At 46.7% G+C, this 22,209-nt stretch overlaps 1 protein-coding gene across 6 annotated transcripts in view; it reads left to right on the top strand.

Moving 5' to 3' along the window:
- The first annotated feature begins 182 nt into the window (after positions 1 to 182).
- The window catches only part of LOC123758430 (shootin-1), an 87,516-nt gene continuing 65,489 nt past the window's right edge, over positions 183 to 22,209 (top strand). For 4 of the 6 annotated variants that reach the window (XM_045742838.2, XM_045742842.2, XM_045742841.2 and 1 more), the window contains exon 1: positions 183 to 303. The gene's annotated coding sequence lies outside the window, so the exon portion shown is untranslated. The remainder of the gene's footprint in view (positions 304 to 22,209) is intronic. The other 2 variants (XM_045742839.2, XM_069322735.1) reach the window with 1 other exon arrangement.

Here is a 22,209-nt window from a genome sequence, read left to right on the forward strand (position 1 = left end):
ACACTAACCGCTGACACTCAATTTGTTTAACACATAAAAAAAATATCTCAAATTAAATCATTACGATCAATTTAATCATTTTTGTTAAATTAATTAATGAATTTGGGTAAAAAAAAAAAACAGATATATGCAGTACGACACGTTCAGTTTCGGGATCCGGCAGCAGACGGGGGAGGTTGGGGGTGGGTGAGAGCGCGAGGTCTCAGTGTGGTTGGTGGAGTGGTCGGGGTAACGCGGCTCGTGCACGTGGCCGCCATAAACTAATCTTATAAACTACTTTCTGGCAGTTGGCATCATTGATCGGTGAGTCATTTCGGAGCATTTTGCCTTCTCTGCCGCGTATTTCATTTGTATAAACACGCTGGTTATATTTTCTATGATATTTCTAATATATATATATAGCTTACATACTTATATCAGTATCTATGTATCTCACTATTGATCTATATATCACTCCAAAATTATTGTTTATATATATATATATATATATATATATATATATATATATATATATATATATATATATATATATATATATATATATATTAGTATATTTTGGTAGCAGTCTTTCCTGTAGACATATATTATTAAATATGACCGAAAAAGTAAGATTAATAATTCTAACACGAATTTTCTCAATCTTTCGTACATTACGCTTCACTGTTGGAGGTAAATAAAAAATCACTTCTCCAAAATTCATTTTTATTTCTAGTCTGACGCGACACGGGCGCGTTTCGTAAAACTTATTACATTTTCAAAGACTTCACAAATACACAACTGATTAGAACGTATCTCTGATTTTATATCTACATTTGAGTGAGGTGGGAGGGGTGATGTGGCATTAACACAAGACAGAACAGGAGGGGATATTAATAGGGTACCCTATTAATATCCCCTCCTGTTCTGTCTTGTGTTAATGCCACATCACCCCTCCCACCTCACTCAAATGTAGATATAAAATCAGAGATACGTTCTAATCAGTTGTGTATTTGTGAAGTCTTTGAAAATGTAATAAGTTTTACGAAACGCGCCCGTGTCGCGTCAGACTAGAAATAAAAATGAATTTTGGAGAAGTGATTTTTGATTTACCTCCAACAGTGAAGCGTAATGTACGAAAGATTGAGAAAATTCGTGTTAGAATTATTAATCTTACTTTTTCGGTCATATTTAATAATATATATATATATATATATATATATATATATATATATATATATATATATATATATATATATATATATATATATATATATATATATATAACTGAAACTCACACCCCAGAAGTGACTCGAACCCATACTGCCAGAAGCAGAACCCATACTGCCAGAAGCACAATGCAACTGGTGTGTACAGGACACCTTATCCACTCGACCATCACGACCGGTCAAAAGGAGATGATAGCCGAAGCTATTTAACCCCCCCCCCCCCGCCGGCACTCTGATGGTAATCTTGGGCATAGTATTTTATCAAATCACCTCATTAAGGATAAGGAGTGGATAAGGTGTCCTGTACACACCAGTTGCATTGTGCTTCTATATATATATATATATATATATATATATATATATATATATATATATATATATATATATATATATATATATATATATATATATATATATAATATAGTGTTACTGGAAATAAATGTAGTATTTTGAGTTAAAGTCAAAGCCAGGCTCCTGCTATTGTCTCGATACAATAAGCATACCTGGCCCTGGCCAAGGACGTAGATAATCGGGGGTCCCGGGTTCGGTTCCCGGCCGGGGAAGAGAAATGGTTGGACATCTTTCCTTTCATCTAATGCATCTGTTGCCTCGGCACAGTAGCTCGTAAACAGGTACCAGGGAGTTAGCCAACTATTGTGGGTTGGAATATACCCACAACATAGTATATTGTGGAATATACTCTCAAAAGTATATTCCAAGGGCTCCAATCCTAAATGGGCTATATCCTTGCATTTACAAATCCCCCGGGATTACCCAGTCCGGGATTGGAGGCAGGAAATGGCCAGTTTGGTGTTAAAAAACAGTACAAGATTAAATACAGAGCAGCGGGGGGCTCTTGAGTCAACATAATTAAAGAACACGTTCACGTCAGTCAGCGTTTCCTGTTGGAGGGTAGAGGCGTGATAAGTCTTTCCGGTTCCTGAGGACTTTTACGGGCTCGCCATAGCCCGTGCTACATGGACACTTTGTTTCTGAGTAGCTAAATCTGAAACATCAACAACAACCTGCGGATTTGTCGTGGAGTGTTGAATGATGCCGGGGTAGTTAGGTTGAGATTAGACTGCTGCTCACTGAGGTAGTTAGGTTGAGATTAGACTGCTGCTCACTGAGGTAGTTAGGTTGAGATTAGACTGCTGCTCACTGAGGTAGTTAGGTTGAGATTAGGAGTAGACTGCTGCTCACTGAGGTAGTTAGGTTGAGATTAGACTGCTGCTCACTGAGGTAGTTAGGTTGAGATTAGACCGCTGCTCACTGAGGTAGTTAGGTTGAGATTAGGAGTAGACTGCTGCTCACTGAGGTAGTTAGGTTGAGATTAGACTGCTGCTCACTGAGGTAGTTAGGTTGAGATTAGACTGCTGCTCACTGAGGTAGTTAGGTTGAGATTAGACTGCTGCTCACTGAGGTAATTAGGTTGAGATTAGACTGCTGCTCACTGAGGTAATTAGGTTGAGATTAGACTGCTGCTCACTGAGGTAGTTAGGTTGAGATTAGACTGCTGCTCACTGAGGTAGTTAGGTTGAGATTAGACTGCTGCTCACTGAGGTAGTTAGGTTGAGATTAGACTGCTGCTCACTGAGGTAGTTAGGTTGAGATTAGACTGCTGCTCACTGAGGTAGTTAGGTTGAGATTAGACTGCTGCTCACTGAGGTAGTTAGGTTGAGATTAGACTGCTGCTCACTGAGGTAGTTAGGTTGAGATTAGACTGCTGCTCACTGAGGTAGTTAGGTTGAGATTAGACTGCTGCTCACTGAGGTAGTTAGGTTGAGATTAGACTGCTGCTCACTGAGGTAGTTAGGTTGAGATTAGACTGCTGCTCACTGAGGTAGTTAGGTTGAGATTAGACTGCTGCTCACTGAGGTAGTTAGGTTGAGATTAGACTGCTGCTCACTGAGGTAATTAGGTTGAGATTAGACTGCTGCTCACTGAGGTAGTTAGGTTGAGATTAGACTGCTGCTCACTGAGGTAGTTAGGTTGAGATTAGACTGCTGCTCACTGAGGTAGTTAGGTTGAGATTAGACTGCTGCTCACTGAGGTAGTTAGGTTGAGATTAGACTGCTGCTCACTGAGGTAGTTAGGTTGAGATTAGACTGCTGCTCACTGAGGTAGTTAGGTTGAGATTAGACTGCTGCTCACTGAGGTAGTTAGGTTGAGATTAGACTGCTGCTCACTGAGGTAGTTAGGTTGAGATTAGACTGCTGCTCACTGAGGTAGTTAGGTTGAGATTAGACTGCTGCTCACTGAGGTAGTTAGGTTGAGATTAGACTGCTGCTCACTGAGGTAGTTAGGTTGAGATTAGACTGCTGCTCACTGAGGTAGTTAGGTTGAGATTAGACTGCTGCTCACTGAGGTAGTTAGGTTGAGATTAGACTGCTGCTCACTGAGGTAGTTAGGTTGAGATTAGACTGCTGCTCACTGAGGTAGTTAGGTTGAGATTAGACTGCTGCTCACTGAGGTAGTTAGGTTGAGATTAGACTGCTGCTCACTGAGGTAGTTAGGTTGAGGTTAGACTGCTGTTCACTGAGGTAGTTAGGTTGAGATTAGACTGCTGTTCACTGAGGTAGTTAGGTTGAGATTAGGAGTAGACTGCTGCTCACTGAGGTAGTTAGGTTGAGATTAGACTGCTGTTCACTGAGGTAGTTAGGTTGAGATTAGGAGTAGACTGCTGCTCACTGAGGTAGTTAGGTTGAGATTAGACTGCTGTTCACTGAGGTAGTTAGGTTGAGATTAGACTGCTGTTCACTGAGGTAGTTAGGTTGAGATTAGGAGTAGACTGCTGCTCACTGAGGTAGTTAGGTTGAGATTAGGAGTAGACTGCTGTTCACTGAGGAAGTTAGGTTGAGATTAGGAGTAGACTGCTGCTCACTGAGGTAGTTAGGTTGAGATTAGACTGCTGCTCACTGAGGTAGTTAGGTTGAGATTAGGAGTAGACTGCTGCTCACTGAGGTAGTTAGGTTGAGATTAGGAGTAGACTGCTGCTCACTGAGGTAGTTAGGTTGAGATTAGACTGCTGTTCACTGAGGTAGTTAGGTTGAGATTAGGAGTAGACTGCTGCTCACTGAGGTAGTTAGGTTGAGATTAGGAGTAGACTGCTGTTCACTGAGGTAGTTAGGTTGAGATTAGGAGTAGACTGCTGTTCACTGAGGTAGTTAGGTTGAGATTAGACTGCTGCTCACTGAGGTAGTTAGGTTGAGATTAGGAGTAGACTGCTGCTCACTGAGGTAGTTAGGTTGAGATTAGGAGTTGACTGCTGCTCACTGAGGTAGTTAGGTTGAGATTAGACTGCTGCTCACTGAGGTAGTTAGGTTGAGATTAGACTGCTGCTCACTGAGGTAGTTAGGTTGAGATTAGACTGCTGCTCACTGAGGTAGTTAGGTTGAGATTAGGAGTAGACTGCTGTTCACTGAGGTAGTTAGGTTGAGATTAGACTGCTGCTCACTGAGGTAGTTAGGTTGAGATTAGGAGTAGACTGCTGCTCACTGAGGTAGTTAGGTTGAGATTAGGAGTAGACTGCTGCTCACTGAGGTAGTTAGGTTGAGATTAGGAGTTGACTGCTGCTCACTGAGGTAGTTAGGTTGAGATTAGACTGCTGCTCACTGAGGTAGTTAGGTTGAGATTAGGAGTAGACTGCTGCTCACTGAGGTAGTTAGGTTGAGATTAGGTGTTGACTGTTGCTCACTGAGGTAGTTAGGTTGAGATTAGGAGTTGACTGCTGCTCACTGAGGTAGTTAGGTTGAGATTAGACTGCTGCTCACTGAGGTAGTTAGGTTGAGATTAGGAGTTGACTGCTGCTCACTGAGGTAGTTAGGTTGAGATTAGGAGTTGACTGCTGCTCACTGAGGTAGTTAGGTTGAGATTAGGAGTTGACTGCTGCTCACTGAGGTAGTTAGGTTGAGATTAAGTGTTGACTACAGCCATCTCCATTGCCGGCTTCTCTGCTACATTGTCGGAATAGCGATGATTTCGCTTCATGCAGGTCAACGTTCGATCCCCCGATGGCCCAAGTGGTTGGGCGCCACTCCTTCCCTCCGTTCTATCCCAGCTCCTCGGCCTCCTATCCCTTCCAATTACTATGTAATCGACCTGAGTGGGGTTTTTTTCTTCCTGCTAATCACTTTTCCGTTTGTACCTTTGCCTCACCTTTGCTATGTTGAGACCGGCGGGAAGGTGTTTCTGGGGCCAGATTCATGAAAGCACTTACGCAAGCACTTACGAAGTGTTCATCTTTCCTCAATCTTTGTCGGCTTTGGTTACATTTATTAAACAGTTTACAAGCATGAAAACTTGCCACTCAACTGTTGTTACTGTTATAAACAGCCTCCTGGTGCTTCGGCGCTCATTAACTGTTTAATAAGTGTAAACAAAGCCGCCAAAGATTGAGAAAAAGATGTACAGGTTCGTAAGTGCTTTCGTGAATCTGGCCCCTGGTCTTAAGGTCACCACACAGCTGAAAGAAATATTTGAGTAGTTTGGCAGTACTTTGCAAGATTGTTGGCCGTCTTTAAGTGGCGCGCATTTTTTGGTTCAGTTCCTAACCTGGGGCCAGATTCACGAAAGCACTTACGAACCTGTACATCTTTTCTCAATGTTTGGCGGCTTTGTTTACAATTATTAAACAGTTAATGAGTTCTGAAGCACCAGGAGGCTGTTTATAACAATAATAACAGTTGATTGGCAAGTTTTCATGCTTGTAAACTGTTTAATAAATGTAACCAAAGCCGTCAAAGATTGAGGAAAGATGTACACGTTCGTAAGTGCTTGCGTAAGTGCTTTCGCGAATCTGGCCCCTGAAGGCTGGGGTGTAGATCGTCTGGTATCAGCAGACATTTTTGTCCTAGCTGTCAGCATTTTTAACCGCAACATAAAAAACACAATTGACTTGAGAATGGTCCAGGACGGACCGAAACGTCGTCGTCCCTTCACCTTCTAGTGTGTGGTCTGGTCAACAATCTTCAGCCACGTTATTGTGACTCATCGCCTGCATAAAAAAAAACATATATTTAGTTATTTTTTTGTGTTTGGGTGGACAGTTAGAGCGACGGTCTCGCTTCCTGCAGGTCGGCGTTCAATCCCCCGACCGTCCAAGTGGTTGGGCACCATTCCTTCCCCCCGTCCCATCCAAATTCTTATCCTGAACCGGGATTCACGAAGCAGTTACGCAAGCACTTACGAACCTGTCCATCTTTTCTCCATCTTTGGCGGCTTTGTTTACACATCTTAAACAGTTAATGAGCTCCGAAGCACCAGGAGACTGTTTATAACAATACCAACAGTTGATTGGCAAGTTTTCATGCTTGTAAACTGTTTAATAAATGTAACCAAAGGCGTCGAAGATTGAGGAAAGATGTACACGTTCGTAAGTGATTGCGTAACTGCTTCGTGAATCTGGCCCCTGATCCCTTCCCAGTGCTATATAGTCGTAATGGCTTGGTGCCTTCCCCTCATAGTTCTCTTCCCATTAATTTTATTATGAAAAACATAGGCCTAGGCTATAGATTTTCTGTATTAATATTATATAAATCTATATATTAAATATAGATTTTCTATAATTTCAATATAGATAGAAAGGCGTGGTCCAAATCACCTTACGATGATTTCGGGGCTCAACGTCCCCGCGGCCCGGTCCTCTCCCAGGCCTGCTCGTTGCTGGTCTGGTCAACCAGGCTGTTGGACGCGGCTGCTCGCAGCCTGACGCATGAATCATAACCTAGTTGATCCAAAATCAGTCTGTTATGGTTTCACTTACAACCTCCTTCCCCCCCCCCCCCCCTCACAGAGGGCACAATGTTAAAAGTAACATTCAACGTTCAGTTACAGTCAATGACGTTGATTGGACGTTCAAATAACGTTACTATTGGATACTATGACCTCTAAGGTAGAAATAGCCTAAGCTACTCTATCCCTCTGAGATGTATTTCTTTCTTGTCTCAATAAACATTCTTGAACTTGGCCACTAGGGCCGGGGAGGACTATAGGAGGATATCCTAGGGTGCAGGCGATGAGTCACAATAACGTGGCTGAAGTAGTTTGGTCAGACCACACACTAGAAGGTGAAGGGACGACGACGTTTCGGTCCGTCCTGGACCATTCTCAAGTCGATAGTGTCAGGTCAGTGAAGTGATTCTCAAGTCAGATATCCTAGGGTGCTATACTCTCCCCCAGGCTCGGTGTGTTAGGCTAGAGTGAATAACTCTATCCTGGAGTGAATAACGTAACATAAGCTCTTAAAGTATTTCGTGAGGTTCGTTCTAACTCTATTTACATGAGGTGGCGAGAAAGTTTGAAAGCAGCATTGAAAAAATGTTTCTAAAAGTGCATCGTTATCATTCCTAAAATATTAATTATATGCGAAGTATATTAAACCACAACTTCCCTCCTACCCACGTACCCTTATATATAATTTGTAATTATTGTGTTGTGGGACAAGCAGCCAGTTTATATATACAGTACATGTTAGCCTTATATCAAGTTACCTCTTTCCCTAGGCTCAAATTACTGACCCTTCCCAGGCTGCAATTTTTTTAAATTTAAATTATGCCCCGAGGGGCGAGTTTATTGGGCAGCGCCACTCATCCTGTGAGTGGACACACCGCCATAGTGACAGTATTGGGCAGCGCCACTCATCCTGTGAGTGGACACACCGCCATAGTGACAGTATTGGGCAGCGCCACTCATCCTGTGAGTGGACACACCGCCATAGTGACAGTATTGGGCAGCGCCACTCATCCTGTGAGTGGACACACCGCCATAGTGACAGTATTGGGCAGCGCCACTCATCCTGTGAGTGGACACACCACAATAGTGACAGTATTGGGCAGCGCCACTCATCCTGTGAGTGGACACACCGCCATAGTGACAGTATTGGGCAGCGTCACTCATCCTGTGAGTGGACACACCGCCATAGTGACAGTATTGGGCAGCGCCACTCATCCTGTGAGTGGACACACCGCCATAGTGACAGTATTGGGCAGCGCCACTCATCCTGTGAGTGGACACACCGCCATAGTGACAGTATTGGGCAGCGTCACTCATCCTGTGAGTGGACACACCGCCATAGTGACAGTATTGGGCAGCGCCACTCATCCTGTGAGTGGACACACCACCATAGTGACAGTATTGGGCAGCGCCACTCATCCTGGGAGTGGACACACCGCCATAGTGACAGTATTGGGCAGCGCCACTCATCCTGTGAGTGGACACACCACCATAGTGACAGTATTGGGCAGCGCCACTCATCCTGTGAGTGGACACACCGCCATAGTGACAGTATTGGGCAGCGTCACTCATCCTGTGAGTGGACACACCGCCATAGTGACAGTATTGGGCAGCGCCACTCATCCTGTGAGTGGACACACCACCATAGTGACAGTATTGGGCAGCGTCACTCATCCTGTGAGTGGACACACCGCCATAGTGACAGTATTGGGCAGCGTCACTCATCCTGTGAGTGGACACACCGCCATAGTGACAGTATTGGGCAGCGTCACTCATCCTGTGAGTGGACACATCACCATAGTGACAGTATTGGGCAGCGTCACTCATCCTGTGAGTGGACACATCACCATAGTGACAGTATTGGGCAGCGTCACTCATCCTGTGAGTGGACACACCGCCATAGTGACAGTATTGGGCAGCGTCACTCATCCTGTGAGTGGACACACCACCATAGTGACAGTATTGGGCAGCGTCACTCATCCTGTGAGTGGACACACCACCATAGTGACAGTATTGGGCAGCGTCACTCATCCTGTGAGTGGACACACCGCCATAGTGACAGTATTGGGCAGCGTCACTCATCCTGTGAGTGGACACACCGCCATAGTGACAGTATTGGGCAGCGTCACTCATCCTGTGAGTGGACACATCACCATAGTGACAGTATTGGGCAGCGTCACTCATCCTGTGAGTGGACACATCACCATAGTGACAGTATTGGGCAGCGTCACTCATCCTGTGAGTGGACACACCGCCATAGTGACAGTATTGGGCAGCGTCACTCATCCTGTGAGTGGACACATCGCAATAGAAGCATGTACAACACTCCCCAATAGGAAGAAAACCCGCTCTCTACAACAAGTTGACTAACTCCTGGGTACCTATTTACTGCTAGGTACCAGGAGCATTATGTACTAGCAAATGAGCCCAACTCTTTCCGTGCCCAACCCGTCCTCGACTCAAGTCCATTTCATCCAGCGGTCGACCCCACAGACGCATTCATAAATTTTAACATGCTGTTCATTCAAAACGGGAATTTTCTTAAGTATAAATTAATATTATAATATATTAGCATATTGTGTATATATAGGCATAGGTTAGGTTAGGTGTTTAGGTTCTGTTGGCGATTATTTGTATTTGTAGTACGTGGGTGAAGCATTTACAGCGTTGTGGTTCGAACACCAGTCGTCAGTGAAGCACTTGTTCCGGAAGTGTTCGGACGTCATCAGTTGTGATTCGTGTGTAAACTGTTTTTCATTCATAAACAGCTGGGAGGGTTGGCGGGTGGATGGAATCACTTTTGGGTCTTTGACGCAGCCCGTCCTCGACTCAAGTCCATTACATCCCAGCCCGTCCTCCAAACAAAGACCTAGAAGTGATTCCATCCACCCGCCAACCCCCCAGCTGTTTATGAATGAAAAACGGTTTACACACGACTCACAACTGATGACGTTCGAACACTTCCGGAACAAGTGCTTCACTGACGACTGGTGTTCGTCATGGACTTGAGTCGAGGACGGGTTGCCAAAGCGTTATCATTTGACTCACTCTCAAGGAAGTAATTACACGCATCTAATCAGCTTATCACTCGTCGGAGACCCTGATAATGGTAGTTACTGTGATGCAACAGTGTCATACAGCTGTTATCAGTAAGATAATTGTGTTTGTGGAGTCCTGTTGTCTTCTGACTCAAGACTGTGACTCCTCCCAAACGACGGAGCCGGTGGCTGAGTGGACAGAACACTGGGCGCGTGATGCGGTGGTCCCGGGTTCGATCCCGAGCGCCGGCGAGAAATAATAGCCAGAAGTATCTTTCACCCCTGATGCCCCCCTGTTACCTAGCAGTAAATAGGTACCTGGGAGTTAGTCAGCTGTCACGGGCTGCTTCCTGGGGGTGGAGGCCTGGTCGAGGGACACTAAGCCCCGAAATCATCTCAAGATAACATATGTGATGAGAGTATTAATAAATATGATAAAGGCCCAGTGTTGGAATATCTGATAAAAGCCTCGACCCCTATATCGCAGCTGGACGCCATATTGCTTTGAGATTTAATAAAGAGAAAAATTAAGACAAGATTTACACAAGTTTTGGGTCAAAACAATTCCATGTTAAGTTTTAGCTTACCTATTATAATTGAAATGTTTGATACATTTAAAATATTTAATATTTTCTTATATTGGCTAATTCTGATCCCCCTTGTGTGTTTTAAACCCATTATAAAAGTATCATATTCAGATTATAATTATAATATACCTTTACATGTGTGAGGAAGCTTAAATGGTCCTTAAGACAATAAGTCACCGGTAACCTAGGTTCAAATCCTGGGACCAGATTCACGAAACAGTTACGCAAACACTTACGAACCTGTACATCTTTTCTCAATCTTTGGCGGATTTGTTTACAATTATTAAACAGTTAATGAGCTCGGAAGCACCAGGAGGCTGTTTATAACAATAACAACAATTGATTGGCAAGTTTTCATGCTTACAAATTGTTTAATAAATGTTACCAAAGCCGTCAAAGATTGAGGAAAGATGTACACGTTCGTAAGTACTTGCGTAGCTACTTCGTGAATCTGGTCCCTGGTTCGTAAGTGCTTGCGTAACTGCTTCGTGAATTTGACCCCTGGTCGGGTCATAGTTCTTTAATACCTTTACATATAATCAGTTTATTTCAAAAGGCCTTAGAGTATTCAGACTGATCACTCAAATACTATATATCCTACAGCCCGTCCTCTTAAACAGAGGCCAAAGTCAATTCCATGCACCCGCCAAACTCCCTGTTTATAAATTAAAAACGGTTTACACACACCCCGTCCTCAGATAAAGTCCATTCCATCCAGCGGTCGACCCCAAAGACGCATTCATCAATTCTAACATGCTGTTCATTCAAAATAGGAATTTTCTCATATAAATTTTTGTATGGATTAACACACAGTGCACTGTTAGGTTAGGTGTTTAGGTTCTGTTACCGGTTATTTGTATTACGTGGGGTGAAGTATTTACAGCGTTGTGGTTCGAACACAAGTCTTACGGGGTCACCATAGCCCGTGCTACATGGACATTTCGTTCTGAGTAGCTAAGTCTACAACCCGTCCTCGACTCAAGTCCATTACATCCAGCGGTCGACCCCACAGACGCATTCATAAATTTTAATATGCTGTTCATTCAAAACGGGAATTTTCTTAAGTATAAATTAATATTATAATATATTGGCATATTGTGTATATATAGGCATAGGATAGGTTAGGTGTTTAGGTTCTGTTGGTGATTATTTGTATTTGTAGTACGTGGGTGAAGCATTTATAGCGAAGTGATTCGAACAAAATTCGTCAGTGAAATACTTGTTCCGGATATGTTCGAACGTCAGCAGTTGTGAGTCGTGTGTAAACCGCTTTTCATTCATAAACAGCTGGGGGGGTTGGCGGGTGCATGGAATCACTTTTGGATCTTTGTTTGGAGGACGGGCTGAAGTCTAAAACAACAACAACGAACAAAATTCGTCAGTGAAGCACTTGTTCCGGAAGTGTTCGGACGTGATCAGTTGAGTCGTGTGTAAACCGTTTATCATTCATAAACAGGGGGGTTGGCGGGTGGATGGAATGGTCTTTTGGCTTTGTTTATGAGGATGGGCTGTTACACACATCGTAACTGATGACATTCGAATACATATGATTTGTATAATGTACTTGTAGTATATACGATGTACTTATAATTAATACAACAGAATAAAATAACTAGACCGATTTATAAGCGAAAGATCATGGCAAGTATTTTATTAATGTAGAGGCCTATGTCAACTGGCCCTCGATAAAGAGGACAGGATGCTTGATACATATATTGTCTACACCCCGTCTATTCAATTAAACTATTGCTAGGTTATCTTGAGATGATTTCGAGACTTTAGTGTCCCCGCGGCCCGGTCCTAGACCAGGCCTCCACCCCCAGGAAGCAGCCCGTGACAGCTGACTAACTCCCAGGTACCTATTTACTGCTAGGTCGGAATAAGCTACACAGTGAATACTCAGTAACGACACTTGTGCATTCGGGTCGAAAAAAACGCAAAAACTAATAGACAACGTTTGAAAGTAACGTACTCTTGCCAAGTGACGTCACTCACCGGCGTGCTAGGATATACTATCTTAGGCTTACGAATATATATTTCAGTTCCCTCTAGAAAATTAAAATTATTAATACTACAAAATGTGAATATTGTTAGTTAGAAAAGTTTATATATGTGTGTGCTTTCGACTACATAGTTGTTGTTAGGATTTTTACCTGAATTTACCTCGACGTGGACAGGAAGCCGGCGGCTTGACAAAGGTCCAACTATCTCTATGTTTTCTGTCAAGGTACAAAATTAATTTCCGTAGAACGTTGCAGTTTTTTTAGACCATTTTGTATCATATTTAGACCATTTTGGGGACACAAACTACCGCTCACAGGAAGAGTATGGGGGGGGGACACAAACTACCGCTCACAGGGAGAGTATGATGGGGGGGGGACACAAACTACCGCTCACAGGGAGAGTATGATGGGGGGGGGACACAAACTACCGCTCACAGGGAGAGTATGATGGGGGGGGGACACAAACTACCGCTCACAGGGAGAGTATGATGGGGGGGGGGACACAAACTACCGCTCACAGGAAGAGTATGGTGGGGGGGGGACACAAACTACCGCTCACAGGGAGAGTATGGTGGGGGGGACACAAACTACCGCTCACAGGAAGAGTATGGGGGGGGGACACAAACTACCGCTCACAGGAAGAGTATGGGGGGGGGGGACACAAACTACCGCTCACAGGAAGAGTATGGGGGGGGGGACACAAACTACCGCTCACAGGAAGAGTATGGGGGGGGGGACACAAACTACCGCTCACAGGGAGAGTATGATGGGGGGAGGGGACACAAACTACCGCTCACAGGGAGAGTATGATGGGGGGGGGGACACAAACTACCGCTCACAGGGAGAGTATGATGGGGGGGGGGACACAAACTACCGCTCACAGGGAGAGTATGATGGGGGGGGGACACAAACTACCGCTCACAGGGAGAGTATGATGGGGGGGGGGAAACACAAACTACCGCTCACAGGAAGAGTATGATGGGAGGGGGGACACAAACTACCGCTCACAGGAAGAGTATGATGGGGGGGACACAAACTACCGCTCACAGGGAGAGTATGATGGGGGGGGGACACAAACTACCGCTCACAGGGAGAGTATGATGGGGGGGACACAAACTACCGCTCACAGGGAGAGTATGATGGGGGGGGGACACAAACTACCGCTCACAGGGAGAGTATGATGGGGGGGGGGACACAAACTACCGCTCACAGGGAGAGTATGATGGGGGGGGGGACACAAACTACCGCTCACAGGGAGAGTATGATGGGGGGGGGGACACAAACTACCGCTCACAGGGAGAGTATGATGGGGGGGGACACAAACTACCGCTCACAGGGAGAGTATGGGGGGGGACACAAACTACCGCTCACAGGGAGAGTATGATGGGGGGGGGACACAAACTACCGCTCACAGGGAGAGTATGATGGGGGGGACACAAACTACCGCTCACAGGAAGAGTATGATGGGGGGGGGGGACACAAACTACCGCTCACAGGGAGAGTATGATGGGGGGGACACAAACTACCGCTCACAGGGAGAGTATGATGGGGGGGACACAAACTACCGCTCACAGGAAGAGTATGATGGGGGGGGGGGACACAAACTACCGCTCACAGGGAGAGTATGATGGGGGGGGGCACAAACTACCGCTCACAGGGAGAGTATGATGGGGGGGGGACACAAACTACCGCTCACAGGGAGAGTATGATGGGGGGGGGACACAAACTACCGCTCACAGGAAGAGTATGATGGGGGGGGGGACACAAACTACCGCTCACAGGGAGAGTATGATGGGGGGGGACACAAACTACCGCTCACAGGGAGAGTATGATGGGGGGGGGGACACAAACTACCGCTCACAGAAAGAGTATGATGGGGGGGGACACAAACTACCGCTCACAGGAAGAGTATGGGGGGGGGACACAAACTACCGCTCACAGGGAGAGTATGATGGGGGGGGGACACAAACTACCGCTCACAGGGAGAGTATGATGGGGGGGACACAAACTACCGCTCACAGGAAGAGTATGGGGGGGGGACACAAACTACCGCTCACAGGGAGAGTATGATGGGGGGGGACACAAACTACCGCTCACAGGAAGAGTATGATGGGGGGGGGACACAAACTACCGCTCACAGGAAGAGTATGGGGGGGGGGGACACAAACTACCGCTCACAGGGAGAGTATGATGGGGGGGGGACACAAACTACCGCTCACAGGAAGAGTATGATGGGGGGGGACACAAACTACCGCTCACAGGGAGAGTATGATGGGGGGGGGGGACACAAACTACCGCTCACAGGGAGAGTATGATGGGGTGGGGACACAAACTACCGCTCACAGGGAGAGTATGGGGGGGGGCAAAAACTACCGCTCACAGGAAGAGTATGGGGGGGGGGACAAAAACTACCGCTCACAGGGAGAGTATGATGGGGGGGACACAAACTACCGCTCACAGGGAGAGTATGATGGGGGGGACACAAACTACCGCTCACAGGGAGAGTATGGGGGGGGACACAAACTACCGCTCACAGGAAGAGTATGGGGGGGGACACAAACTACCGCTCACAGGGAGAGTATGGGGGGGGACACAAACTACCGCTCACAGGAAGAGTATGATGGGGGGGGACACAAACTACCGCTCACAGGGAGAGTATGATGGGGGGGACACAAACTACCGCTCACAGGGAGAGTATGATGGGGGGGGACACAAACTACCGCTCACAGGGAGAGTATGATGGGGGGGGGACACAAACTACCACTCACAGGGAGAGTATGATGGGGGGGACACAAACTACCGCTCACAGGGAGAGTATGATGGGGGGGGGACACAAACTACCGCTCACAGGGAGAGTATGATGGGGGGGACACAAACTACCGCTCACAGGAAGAGTATGGGGGGACACAAACTACCGCTCACAGGGAGAGTATGGGGGGGGGACACAAACTACCGCTCACAGGGAGAGTATGATGGGGGGGCACAAACTACCGCTCACAGGGAGAGTATGATGGGGGGGGACACAAACTACCGCTCACAGGGAGAGTATGATGGGGGGGACACAAACTACCGCTCACAGGGAGAGTATGATGGGGGGGGGGACACAAACTACCGCTCACAGGGAGAGTATGATGGGGGGGGGGACACAAACTACCGCTCACAGGGAGAGTATGATGGGGGGGAGACAAACTACCGCTCACAGGGAGAGTATGATGGGGGGGACACAAACTACCGCTCACAGGGAGAGTATGATGGGGGGGGGGACACAAACTACCGCTCACAGGGAGAGTATGATGGGGGGGGGACACAAACTACCGCTCACAGGGAGAGTATGATGGGGGGGGACACAAACTACCGCTCACAGGGAGAGTATGATGGGGGGGGACAAACTACCGCTCACAGGGAGTATGATGGGGGGGGGACACAAACTACCACTCACAGGAAGAGTATGATGGGGGGGGGACACAAACTACCACTCACAGGGAGAGTATGATGGGGGGGGGGACACAAACTACCGCTCACAGGGAGAGTATGATGGGGGGGGACACAAACTACCGCTCACAGGGAGAGTATGATGGGGGGGGACAAACTACCGCTCACAGGGAGTATGATGGGGGGGGGACAAACTACCGCTCACAGGAAGAGTATGATGGGGGGGACACAAACTACCACTCACAGGGAGAGTATGATGGGGGGGGACACAAACTACCGCTCACAGGAAGAGTATGGGGGGGGGGACACAAACTACCACTCACAGGAAGAGTATGATGGAGGGGGGACACAAACTACCGCTCACAGGAAGAGTATGGGGGGGGACACAAACTACCGCTCACAGGAAGAGTATGATGGGGGGGGGGACACAAACTACCACTCACAGGAAGAGTATGGGGGGGGGGACACAAACTACCGCTCACAGGAAGAGTATGATGGGGGAGGACACAAACTACCACTCACAGGGAGAGTATGATGGGGGGGACACAAACTACCGCTCACAGGGAGAGTATGATGGGGGGGGACACAAACTACCACTCACAGGGAGAGTATGATGGGGGGGACACAAACTACCGCTCACAGGGAGAGTATGATGGGGGGGGGACACAAACTACCACTCACAGGGAGAGTATGATGGGGGGGACACAAACTACCGCTCACAGGAAGAGTATGATGGGGGGGGGACACAAACTACCACTCACAGGGAGAGTATGATGGGGGGGACACAAACTACCGCTCACAGGGAGAGTATGATGGGGGGGGACACAAACTACCACTCACAGGGAGAGTATGATGGGGGGGACACAAACTACCGCTCACAGGGAGAGTATGATGGGGGGGGACAAACTACCGCTCACAGGAAGAGTATGATGGGGGGGACACAAACTACCGCTCACAGGAAGAGTATGATGGGGGGGGGGACACAAACTACCACTCACAGGGAGAGTATGATGGGGGGGACACAAACTACCGCTCACAGGGAGAGTATGATGGGGGGGGACACAAACTACCGCTCACAGGGAGAGTATGATGGGGGGGACACAAACTACCGCTCACAGGGAGAGTATGATGGGGGGGGGACACAAACTACCGCTCACAGGGAGAGTATGATGGGGGGGACACAAACTACCGCTCACAGGGAGAGTATGATGGGGGGGACACAAACTACCGCTCACAGGGAGAGTATGATGGGGGGGGACACAAACTACCACTCACAGGGAGAGTATGATGGGGGGGACACAAACTACCGCTCACAGGGAGAGTATGATGGGGGGGACACAAACTACCGCTCACAGGGAGAGTATGATGGGGGGGGGGACAAACTACCGCTCACAGGAAGAGTATGATGGGGGGGGGACACAAACTACCACTCACAGGGAGAGTATGATGGGGGGGGGGACACAAACTACCACTCACAGGGAGAGTATGATGGGGGGGGGACACAAACTACCACTCACAGGAAGAGTATGATGGGGGGGGACACAAACTACCGCTCACAGGGAGAGTATGATGGGGGGGGGGACACAAACTACCACTCACAGGGAGAGTATGATGGGGGGGGGGACAAACTACCGCTCACAGGAAGAGTATGATGGGGGGGACACAAACTACCGCTCACAGGGAGAGTATGATGGGGGGGGGACAAACTACCGCTCACAGGAAGAGTATGATGGGGGGACACAAACTACCGCTCACAGGAAGAGTATGATGGGGGGGGGGACACAAACTACCGCTCACAGGAAGAGTATGATGGGGGGGGACACAAACTACCGCTCATAGGAAGAGTATGATGGGGGGGGGACACAAACTACCGCTCACAGGAAGAGTATGATGGGGGGGGGACAAACTACCGCTCACAGGAAGAGTATGGGGGGGACAAACTACCGCTCACAGGAAGAGTATGGGGGGGACAAACTACCGCTCACAGGGAGAGTATGATGGGGGGGGGGACACAAACTACCGCTCACAGGGAGAGTATGATGGGGGGGGGACACAAACTACCGCTCACAGGAAGAGTATGGGGGGGACACAAACTACCGCTCACAGGAAGAGTATGATGGGGGGGACAAACTACCGCTCACAGGAAGAGTATGGGGGGGGGACACAAACTACCGCTCACAGGGAGAGTATGGGGGGGGACACAAACTACCGCTCACAGGAAGAGTATGGGGGGGGGACGCAAACTACCGCTCACAGGAAGAGTATGGGGGGGGGACACAAACTACCGCTCACAGGGAGAGTATGGGGGGGGGACACAAACTACCGCTCACAGGAAGAGTATGGGGGGGGGACACAAACTACCGCTCACAGGAAGAGTATGGGGGGGGACACAAACTACCGCTCACAGGGAGAGTATGATGGGGGGGGACACAAACTACCGCTCACAGGGAGAGTATGGGGGGGGGGACACAAACTACCGCTCACAGGGAGAGTATGATGGGGGGGGACACAAACTACCGCTCACAGGGAGAGTATGGGGGGGGACACAAACTACCGCTCACAGGGAGAGTATGATGGGGGGGGGACACAAACTACCGCTCACAGGGAGAGTATGGGGGGGGACACAAACTACCGCTCACAGGGAGAGTATGATGGGGGGGGGACACAAACTACCGCTCACAGGGAGAGTATGGGGGGGACACAAACTACCGCTCACAGGGAGAGTATGGTGGACACAAACTACCGCTCACAGGGAGAGTATGGTGGACACAAACTACCGCTCACAGGGAGAGTATGGTGGACACAAACTACCGCTCACAGGGAGAGTATGGTGGACACAAACTACCGCTCACAGGGAGAGTATGGTGGACACAAACTACCGCTCACAGGGAGAGTATGGTGGACACAAACTACCGCTCACAGGGAGAGTATGGTGGACACAAACTACCGCTCACAGGGAGAGTATGGTGGACACAAACTACCGCTCACAGGGAGAGTATGGTGGACACAAACTACCGCTCACGCTCACAGGGCGAGACTGGGGATTACTCCCTGTAACCAACACTAAATCCCTCATACTGGTCCGGTGTTATACTTTAACTCCATCATGTCTTACTGTAGGCGTGCGTGTATTTTTGTGTATACTGTATTTATACAAGTTCCTGTTGCATGTATTTTCAGTGCCCCCTAACCACGAGAAATAATCAAATTTATTCGGGCTTAAGCGCCATGTCGTGATTCAAAAAACATGAAACCAAATCTTATATATAAATTCTTTGGTTTTTCTCTTGGGAACAAGAGTCGTCTGAGAGACATTGGTGAATGGCACATTGTTTTTAGATATAGGTTAATCAAGTCCTATCACATGAGCGCATTATACACGTTTTATTAGGATATAAAGTAATTGGAGCTCCGATAGGCTTTTGTTCATGTGTTTATATAGCTTTCTGGAGTCCTAATTTGGCTGATCCAGATGTGAATAGAATTTAAAGTCGCACAATTGCTCAAGGTGATTTTTGTTAGTTTAGTCACGAATGACAATTATTTAGTCATTTAATTTACATATATCGTTGGTGTTGAGGTAATTGATATGTAAGATTTGGATCTTTTGGAATTGTTTCATGTTTGAAGTTTTTTTTCTTCGAAAACAGTCCGTCATCATCAACAAAGGCCACACGCTCGTTAATCCAGCCGCCAAACCCCGTTTATGAATGAAAAACTCGTTACACGCAGAACTTAAACACACGAATCACAGCTGATGACTTTAGAATTTTTCTCAGTGCTTCGCTCACGTCAACTGTCCGAATCTTATTCCCACGTGTTGCCAACACAACCCAAGACAACCTAACTTACGCTTAACTATACATCAAATTCTAATATATAATTCAAATTTATATATAACCCCGATTTTGAATGCACAGTAGATTAAAACTGATGACTGCGTCTTTGGACTTAAGGTCTACCAACCTCTGGAGGGTTATTAAGGCCTATCAATCTCTGGAGGGTTATTAAGGCCACCACAACACCTTACTGACCAACCAGCAAGTATACTCAAGCCCTGAACATAGTCCAGGACTAAGGTAAACTCAATGTAGACCAGACCACACACTAGAAGGTGAAGGGACGACGACGTTTCGTCGACTTGAGAATGGTCCAGGACGGACCGAAACGTCGTCGTCCCTTCACCTTCTAGTGTGTGGTCTGGTCAACATTCTTCAGCCACGTTATTGTGACTCATCGCCTGCAAACTCAATGTATATGCACAGCGAAGCATGTTGTTATAGATTCAGCTACTCGGAACAAGTTCTAAGTAGCACGGGCTATGGTGAGCCCGTAGTGAACTTACCTGACACAGGAGCGGTGCTCATTCACAGCGAAGCAAGCTACATCACTTTATATATCCCTGCGTCTTTCTGGTCGACCACAGCATTCACCAGAACAGCCTGGAGGACACACTGGTCGATGGAAGTGTTCTTGGTCGAAAGGCGCTTGACCACATCATTGATTTTCTGGGAGAATGTGAAAACGAGTTGTGTCGTTAACCGCTTGATTTTCGTTATGCATATTTGCCGGAAACGCTGTGCGTATTAGTGGCTTTAGGTATTGTATGTATTAGCTCTGTCTTTAAATCCAATAGTATGTTTGTAACTCCTCTTCAATGCATGTCCCTTTACCTGAATAAAGAATCTAAATATATCATCAAAAGTCGGTGGAAACATACCCCAAATTTGTAAGGTATATAATTTTTGGGGAATAGGAAACATATTCATCTTATTGAGGTTTGTGGTAGAATTTTAGAAAACAAATACAGGAATTTTGCAGAAAGCCTAATGGTCGACGCGAGCCAGCTCACATTGTATATATATATATATATTTAGCAGTTGCTTGACAATTTCAAGCCAAACGCTGCCTAACATGGCAGCAAGAGATGAACATCATGTATTGGGGCCCTATAGTGGTGTCCAGGACGGGCTGCCAATACACAATTTGGTTTCCGGAGAACGTACCATGAATAGGTATAGAAATTCAAGACAACAAAAGATTTGAAACAGCAATAGGCAACTCGTGACCAATAGAGGCTGTTTCTCAGTTACAAAAGCACCTTCACAAAAGGTTTGCCGTTGGACTGTTTTTTTGTTACATTTACAGTTACAAATGTTACAAATGCGGTTCCATCAGTGATCATTAAAAGTAAACTGTATGAAGTCGTGATTCATTTGAAGCCTCCGAAAATAGCCGCGGTGATACATGGCCACAATGAACAGCTTAGGATTGTACTGATCTGCTCGCCTATTAGGCATCTATGGCTCATGAACCACCCTGCCTAGATGCCGGTTTTGAAACAAGGTTGTTAATTTATGGAACAAATTACCGGGCAATAAATCAAACGGAATCGTTAGGTTATTTCACCATTGGTTAGATGTATGTGAGTTTTGGGGGTGAGTGAGTTTCATAATGTTTATCAACCACCAATGACCTAGCCATTAGAGGTCCCAGAGGAATTATCAATCAATGACGGATAATCGCTCTGCTTGGCAAATATGAGTCAAACAGGAGCAACAGTTTCTGGATAATTCTATCATAATAATAATAATTATAATAATATTTTTTTATTTAGGTAAAGGTACATACATAAAGAGATTTTACAAAGTTTGTAGGCTTTATAGATAGAGCTAGTACATACAATGCCTAAAGCCACTATTACGCAAAGCGTTTCGGGCAGTTATCACTGATAAGTGCCCCTCTAGTTAGATCTTAATGCCATAAACGTAGTTAAGGTTTTGGAGTATATAACACAGTAAGAAAATCATTAGATAAGGACCAAAGGAAAGTCTAGGTTTAATCCCCAGACGCACACGCCTCAGCCCATGGACCACGATGTGCTAAAAGTTATTTAACCTGAGGTTCGCATTGCTCCAATGATTATCTTGTAGGTACTTCATGTTGTTTATGTCCTTGTCCATAGTACAATACCACGGAAGGGAATTATTTGTTAAATATATCGAGGTTGATAAGATATATTCGCTATTTAGTTGTTTCTTATCTTAAATGTTGGCCCGCTTGGCTCGTTCCTTGGCAGAATGTGTCAAAAAGCAAGATATGTTGTTCTCGTTTGTGCATGGTTGTGGCACTGGCCATGGTGCATGGCCATGGCACTGGCCATGGTGCATGGTCGTGGCACTGACTACCAGTCATGGCACTGGCTGGTAGA

The sequence above is a fragment of the Procambarus clarkii genome, chromosome 11, assembly GCF_040958095.1.
Source record: "Procambarus clarkii isolate CNS0578487 chromosome 11, FALCON_Pclarkii_2.0, whole genome shotgun sequence".
NCBI classification, from domain to species: domain Eukaryota; kingdom Metazoa; phylum Arthropoda; class Malacostraca; order Decapoda; family Cambaridae; genus Procambarus; species Procambarus clarkii.